This window comes from Chaetura pelagica, unplaced genomic scaffold (genome assembly GCF_000747805.2).
Source record: "Chaetura pelagica isolate M959 unplaced genomic scaffold, ChaPel_1.0 scaffold456, whole genome shotgun sequence".
NCBI lineage: Eukaryota > Metazoa > Chordata > Aves > Apodiformes > Apodidae > Chaetura > Chaetura pelagica.
In genome coordinates, this window is record NW_009953574.1 from 847,647 (window position 1) to 853,416 (window position 5,770).

Consider the following 5,770-nt stretch of genomic DNA (forward strand, 5'->3'; position numbering starts at 1 on the left):
GGCGGGCCCGGGATGCGGGGCTGGGACGGCACCGGGAGCGCCCGTGCGGACCCTCCCCGGGGGATCCAGGGCTGGGAACAACCTGCTCCGGTGGGAGGGGATGTGACCTTTAAAGGCCCCTTCTAACCCAAACCAGCCTGTGATGCGGTGTTAGGGGGTCTCTGGCAGCGGGGTTTGATGGTGCTGTCTCCGAAAGAGAAACCCTCCCTTTTTTTTTCCCTGGTCTTGGACAAGCTGGACCCAACAGGACCCAAGCCCGGGTGGCCAGACCAGAAAGGGCCCCACCATGGGGTTCTGCCTTTCTCCAGCCTCTCCTGCCCCACCCCAGCCCTTGCCCAGACTCTCTCCACCCTCCAGCCCCGCTGACCAGCAGGGAATTTCCAAGCTGGCCAAGGAATGACACGAATAACCCGCTCCGGGGCTGGAATTGCAGGAAAATCATATGGCTCTGCCCATGCCAGCTGCACATCCATGCCAGGGATGGCAGCGGAGCCAGAACAGGCTCTGGTCACCCTCTAGCCCCTCCTCAAACCCCAACTGGGGCAGCCAAGGGGCAGCTGGTGCAGCAGGAGCAGGCAGGGGCAGAACTGGGACCCTGCTGTAAATGCGGCCGCTACTAGAGGGCAGGCGAGACAGGGATTTTTTTTTAGCTGTGCGAGGAGCTGGGATGTGGGAAAAACTGTTTGCTCCCCCTTTCCCCTTCCATTGAGGCCTGGGGGAGAAGAGAGAGAACTTCTGCGGGGCGAGGGATGGTCTGTGATGTGCTGGGAGGTTTGCAGGGGGATGACTTATGTTTTGATGCTGGGCTTTTTTTTTCCTTTTCTTTTTTTTCCAGGGTGCTCCAGGGCTGGATTTAACCATGTTGGTAAGGGAAGCACCACAGTGAGCACTGGGGAGGCTCAGCTTCCTCTTCTCCAGGCTTCTGCACCCCCCCCTCCCCCCAGCTCTGTGTGATGGCTCCTGGTCCTTCTAAAGAAGAGAAGACATAGCCAGGGCACCCCAAAAGGGACAACAGCTCTCTCCTGCTAGGCTGGACCAGGGGATCTGGCCATGTCCTGTCCCAGTGCCTACCTCTTTTGCAAGCAGCAGCATGAAGGCAGTTTTGATGTTCTAGGGCAGATCAGCACCTTGTGAACCCCAGAAATACCAGGTACAAATCCAATGCATTTTGGCAGATGGTCTGTTGATGGGAGGTTCTTGCAAGAAAGCTGGGGAGGGACCTGTTATAAGGGCATGGAGTGGTGGGATGAGAGGTAATGGCTTTAAACTGGAGAGGGGAGATTTAGGTTAGACATTAGTCTCTCTGAATGGCTGTGCTGCCATTCAGAGAGACTTAGACAGGCTGGAGAGTTGGGTGGGGAGAAACCTGATGAAGTTCAACAAGGGCAAGTGTAGAGTTTTGCATTTGGGGAAGAGAAACACCATGTCCCAGTACAGGTTGGGGGCTGAACTGCTGGAGAGCAGTGTAGGTGAAAGAGACCTGGGGGTCCTGGTAGACAGGAGGATGACCATGAGCCAGCAATGTGCCCTTGTGGCCAAGAAGGCCAATGGCATCCTGGGGTGTATTAGAAAGGGTGTGGTTAGTCGGTCAAGAGAGGTTCTCCTCCCCCTCTATTCTGCATTGGTGAGGCCACATCTGGAGTATTGTGTCCAGTTCTGGGCCCCTCAGTTCAGGCAGGACAGGGAACTGCCGAAAAGAGCCCAGGGCAGAGCTACTAAGATGATGGAGGGAGTGGAACATCTCCCTTATGAGGAAAGGCTGAGGGAGCTGGGTCTCTTTAGCTTGGAGAAAAGGAGACTGAGGGGTGACCTCATCAATGTTTACAAATATGTAAGGAGTGAGTGTCAGGGAGATGGAGTTAGGCTTTTCTCAGTGATGACCAGTGATAGGACAAGGGGTAATGGGTGTAAATTGGAGCACAGGAGGTTCAAGGTGAATATCTGAAAAAAAAAAATTTCCTATGAGAGTGACAGAGCCCTGGGCCAGGCTGCCCAGGGAGGGTGTGGAGTCTCCTTCACTGGAGACATTCAAAACCCACCTGGATGCGTTCCTGTGTGATGTGCTCTGGGTGACCCTGCTCTGGCAGGGGGGTTGGACTGGATGATCTCTCGAGGTCCCTTCCAACCCCTAGGATTCTATGATTCTATGATTAGGAAGAAATTCTGAACTATGAGGGTGGTGAGACCCTGGCCCAGGTTGCCCAGAGAAGCTGTGGCTGCCCCAACCCTGGAAGTGTTGAAGGCCAGGTTGGTTGGGGCTTGGAGCAACCTGATCTTAGTGGGAGGTGTCCCTGCCCACAGCAGCAGGGGTTGGAACTAAATGGTCTTTAAGGTTCCTTCCAACCCAAACCAGTCTGTGATTCTATGATTCTCTGCATCTTTACCAGCACTAGAGATTAGGAATTTTTCTTTCCATGCCCACCCCAGAGCTGTGGGAGTGAATGTTTTATGCCTGCTGTCTCTGCCAGTGCCAGAGGTGCTGCCACAGGCAGGTTGCAGGCAAGCAGCAGCACCCCTGGAGCTGAGCAGCACCCTCATTATAGGGCCAGCCTCTGCCCAGGCTCTCCCCAGCTCTGTGTGCAGCAGGGGTGGGAGTTTTTCACAAGTTCTTTCCTTTCCCACGTGCAGGATGGGCTTTAGGCTGGAGGTGCCCCCTGCTTGAGCTGAGCGGCAGTAACCAGCTGCACCGATGCTGCTCCACTCCCAGAGCTGCTCACCTGGAGATGTTTGTGCTGGCTTTGCTCTGGGCCATGGGGCAGGACCAGGCAGCCTTCCTGGCCACGCAGCTCATGGAGATGCTCCAGGCCTGCCAGCATGGAGCCAACCTCTTGCCATGCTGGAGCTGGGATGTGCCCCCCAGCCTCCTAACTGAGAAGCAGATGGGAAATTCACTCCGTCCCTGGATAAACTACACAATTACCAGTTACTGCTGCTAATTAATGAACGATGGGAATAACTTACCCCGGGGGCACATCCACAAACCTCTCTGTTAGTGATGCCCTGAACACCTCAGGGTTTCAAGCTACTTGGAGTCAATGATGGCTCCGGGGACCAAGGGGCACCCTTGGGCACAGTGGTGCAGGGTAAGCACCCAGCCCCCGTGACTCCAACCCTCCATCACACCCAGCTCGGCAAACCAAGCTCCGTGCAGCTGGAATTGGGTGCCGGGAGGTTGCCAAAACCCAGCTGCTCTTCGACTTGGGTTGGAGCAGAGGAGGTGCCGGGTGCCGTGCCGCCGCCGCACGCGCTCACCTCCCGCGCAGGCTGCTGCAAGGGGTGAGGTAATCCTGGGTAATTCCTGACTTCCATGGAAATGCCTCCAGGCTGCGATGATTATCGCTGTAATTAGCCTCTCTGATTTTTCTTGGTGTTCTATAAAATATTAATTTACAGCTGGATCCCTGCCTCCTTTGTGCGCTGGCTTCAGCTCTTCCCGTCAGCAGAGCACCTCTGGCACCTCTCGCCCAGGTCCTGCAGGGTTACACAGCAGAGCTGGGGCAGATGCTGGAGGCTGGATGGTGGTTGTGGTTGGTGGCTCCGGCCAGGAGCTTCCACTTCCCTGCAGGAACATGCCCTTGTAGCTCCTGTTTTAAAGGAAAGACTCAAGACCCAGCAAAGAGCTCTCAGAAAGTGTTCCTCACGCTACTTGAAGACAAGCAGGCAGCTAAACCACCCCAGAAGCCCTTTAATACAACATAAATCCATCCCATTGCTCATTTTGGGTGAGAAATGGTGTTTTTCCTCAAGTGCCTGGTAAATCAGGTGGGGCAGCAGCTGTGGCCAAGCTGGACCCCATTCTCCTCTCAGCCTGCAGCTGCTGAAGAGAACACAGTGCTGCAATTCCCATCACCAAAAATAAGCCACGTGTGGGGCTCCTTGTGCCCTGAAAACCAGCAAACCAGCTGCTCACCCCGGCACTTTAAAGTTGCCTCAGGATGTTCAGCCCACGTAAGTAGAATCAACTTTAATCTCGTTAATGAGGCAGAAAATGCCACCTCTATCATTTTGATACCAAACCTCGGGAAGATCAGGCAGGGCAAGGATGCCACACCATTCGTTTTGCCTTGGCTGGGCGTAGCAGGTGATTGTATTGTGAGTCCAGGTACTCTCCCTGCCTTCTCATCGTGACAAGCCTTAGGCTCCAGGCCCTGTGTCCCAGCATCTGTGCCAGTGGGTGACCCCTGCCGTGTCCCTTCAGGCTGCCCTCAAGTTGTCTGTTCCTCTGGGATAATGTATTTGTTGGCTTTGTCAGGCCAGATATAACCACTGGCTTAACTACAGCTGAAATCTTGAGAGAAAAGTGTTGCTAATGACAGGAAGGGGTTGTGCCCAGCATGTGAACGTCTCTACCGTGAGCTGCTTGCTACTGGAGCTGTTTTTCCAGTGCTTTCAGCCAAGCACCAGAACATTGTCAGTGACATTTTGTCCTCAGGACAGCCCTACGTGTCCCTGCACCACTGCAACACCCACCGAAACAAAGCCAAGTAGCAAACCTGCCAGGAACTTGAATTCTCCTCCGAGGCCACGTCCCGCCACGACACTTCCCAAGGTGTTTACATAAGATATTTCCATTTCAGTCCCTCCTCCCCTCCTGCAAAACCAAACACACACGTTTTGTAGGTGCCGATCCCTTTGGCAGAGGCTCTGGCATTTTGGAGGCAAGCAACAAGCTGCTGATAGTCACACTTTGCCCAGGAAACCAGAGGCCCATTGGCTACAACCCGAAAAGCTGCTTTCCAGTTCTGTAGGGATGTGGATCCTGGAGAGCCTGGTTTGGCCACAGCCATCAGCTACATCACTTACTGAGCCAGCAGGCTGGGGCCTTGGAGGAAAGGACATACGAGGGTGTTTTATCATCGAGTGCAACCAGGGAAGAGCAGCTTTACTTGTTTTTGCTCTGTGTTTTGCTCAGCTTGTTGGTATGGAGCTGCAAACCCTCCAGGTGTGATGCTTCAACCTAAAAGCTGGTCTTACACCAGCAGGACAGAACCATCTCTGCTGGACACTGCCAGGGCTTTCCAGGCTGAGCCTCCCTCCACCAGCTCACCCAGCCCTTTAACTCCTCCCCATTCAACTCCCCCCGTGATTTTACCCCCAACCTGGCCCCACTGGTGTTCAGCTCAGCAAACTGCAGTGATGCCTGGCACAGCTGGCACCAGAGAATGCTCCATCGAGACATTGTGCAGCCAACATCCAGGAGAGATCCTGCTGATGCTCATCAGTGGGTTTTGTGTCCTGCTCAAGGTCCACGCTAACATTAACCCTCCACTTCCCACTCCATGAGAGCTCCTTCTGCAGCTCCGGAGGGGAAGAAGCCTCCATGAGCTGGTGTGTGCTATGGTAAATGATTTTCTGCCTCTCTCTCTGCTGTTTTTAATCCGGTTCCGGTTCTGATGCCGTGGGGAATTAACATCTGGGGAGGATGGGGAAGCAGCTCCCTGTACCCAGCTCGGGGTACCCCAAACCTCTTCCCGCTCAGATTGCCGGGGCTTAACAAAAGCAAGCCAGCAGGCCAGCAACCTCAGCGGAACGAACGGCAAAACGGTTATTAAAATTCAGAGCTGCAGCTCCTCGTGTCGGCAGAGGGCAGTGGAAGATCCTCCTAAACCTCCCAAGTTCTCCCCCCTCCCCCGGCCAGCAACCTCAGCGGAACGAACGGCAAAACGGTTATTAAAATTCAGAGCTGCAGCTCCTCGTGTCGGCAGAGGGCAGTGGAAGATCCTCCTAAACCTCCCAAGCTTCTCCCCCCCACCCCCCCCCAGTCCAATCC